Genomic DNA, 2,431 nt, shown 5'->3' on the forward strand with positions numbered 1-2,431 from the left:
TGTATGAGCAATGTTTCCGTGTGAATTAAATGGTGATTCATCAGCCATCGCGCAGTAGACCAGTTTAGAAGCATATAGAGCATCTGAAAGCTATTTTCTCCAGTTAGATTTTTATTGCATGTATAGCACTTGTTGCTGCCTAAAGATGATTGGAGTGTTTTGCTGTTGTTGGATGTTGCTCTCTGAAATGTCTCCAGGTTCCTCAGTGTCCTGCTCTTTATCCCCCCCCCAGGAAGTGACCTGAGAGGTTTAGTTAACAGATGAATCCCATAAAGTCTCAGTTGAAGCAGAACGGGAGGAGGCTGCTGGGTGTTCATGTCAGGGCTGCTGCAGATGTCTCACCTGCTGCTCGATTGTTGGAATTAACTGTTTCCATGTTAAACTGCTCCCTTTTGTTACACTGTGAACACCTCTGTTATCATTGATAAGGAGACATATTTATGCAGTAAAAATTTCAACAATAAAAACACTAAATTCATTTTTCTTCCTCTGATTTCTACCTTCATAAACATCACTCGCTGTGTATTCTATTTTTTAATTTGATACTAATACATTTTATATGTTCATAGAATCTAAACAAAGCAGAAATCAAGCAGATTTGTCATCCAGAAAATTAAGAAAGGAGCACATTTGAATTTTAAAAATGAAATGTTTCATTTCATTTGTGTGGTTTTCTCCCAAATAATTAAATCTCTGAATTAATTTCAGTCAATAAGTCAGTTCTTCAAGCATTCAGCAGTAATCTGTTATAGTTGGAGAGTTAAAACATTTATCAGAAATCTTCCAAAAATTATTCTTCAGATGAATCATGATAAAAATGAGGATAATATATATACACAGTGTATAAACAATAAAAAACAAGTGAATAGACACAAGTGGAATTTCACATAAATCCACCAATCCACCATTTTAGTTTCACTTTTAGGGTGCTGGACATGTTGACTAGTTTAATTGGAAAACCTGCCTCACATGATGATTGTTCTTTTAGTACATACATTTTAACATTTAATGTGTGCAAAATGATGACATAAAAATGCACTTTTTGTGCATTATTTTTGGCAATATAAATGATATAAAATTAAGGTTTCCTCTGTGTCACATGGCTTAGAAAGGGCAGCCTGACACATCTATAGAAAATGCACCTTACATGCTTCATTTGAAAGGCAGAGCTGTGTAATGTGTCACCTTGTGTGTGTTTTGCTTCCAAACAAACACACTCTCAGACCTGAGCTGCTGTCATTTCACAGCTCTCTCTGCCTCAAAGGAGCCTGCCAAATTCCCCTCCGACACTTTTCTTGCCTCATGTGGGACATTTTTTCTCTGCGTCAGGATTCCCATGTTGATGTCGGTAAAAAAGGCACAGAGCCGCTGTCAGCCTCGGCAGACACCCCGGGGTGCTGCCTGAGTGCCGCTGGTCGCTGTAACGGTGATTTGAGCTGTGAAAGGTGCGGTGATGATGAGTCACTGGTCGATCATCGCTGCAAAAAGTGACCACCCTTACTCTTGTATTCACGTCTTTAAATCGTGTTTTTAATGAAAACAAAGCGAGAAAAATTCACAAGTAGGAGGTGGATAATTCTGCTTGTTTTACATATGAATGTCGGGAAATTTCTACAGTCCTCTGTCACTAAAACAAAGCATGATGAAGGCAGGTCCCTCCGCTGGTTTCCTGAACATAACACCATTTAAGAAGCTGCAAACAAGTGGACTTGTCCTTTGCTCTCTGGCAAAACTTTTATCACAGAAAACAAGACTTCAAAACTCAAAACTATGTGAAATAATTTGACCCGGCGGATATTTCTTGCAGTGTGCAGCGCAGGAATCCCACTTTTCAAACTTTTCAAACTTGAGTCTGTATCGTCTGCTCCCCTCCCAGTACATATATAGTGTCATTGTATAGTGTCATTTCTTGTTAACGCGTCTAATCTATGGGGTGTGTTCCGATTTTATTCTGATATGGTAATTGAATGCTTCCGGGGACGAAATGCTGCTGCTGCATCTGATCTCACTCAGAGGAGCCGCTGGCGTCACTGTTCCGCTGCAGAGAGAAACGTCTTGACAAGTGTGTTAATGCAGCAGTGTGTCCTCTTCTTCAAGTGTTTGATGAAGGGGAATGAGCCTCTTTTAATGGTCTCTTCATTATATGATCAGCCTTTTTTAAAGATTTTATTGATGAAAAGAAAAACTGTGAATTGACTATTTCAACAGGCTGGCATTTCATTTAAATGTTAGTTATTTTTAAACTTCTTTAAATGATTCACTTGCCTGTAAAAAAAAAAAAAAAAAGCCAAAGTGACCATGACTGACAATCAGCCTGTGGTGAGATGCTGAAGATGGAGGCTCTGATGTGCGTAATTTGCGCATCCATGGTGAGCTGGAGGCAGCTGATGGAGCTGGGTGTGGAGGAGGATTTGGAGCACCTGCCTCTCCG

The sequence above is a fragment of the Enoplosus armatus genome, chromosome 6, assembly GCF_043641665.1.
Source record: "Enoplosus armatus isolate fEnoArm2 chromosome 6, fEnoArm2.hap1, whole genome shotgun sequence".
Lineage (NCBI taxonomy): Eukaryota > Metazoa > Chordata > Actinopteri > Centrarchiformes > Enoplosidae > Enoplosus > Enoplosus armatus.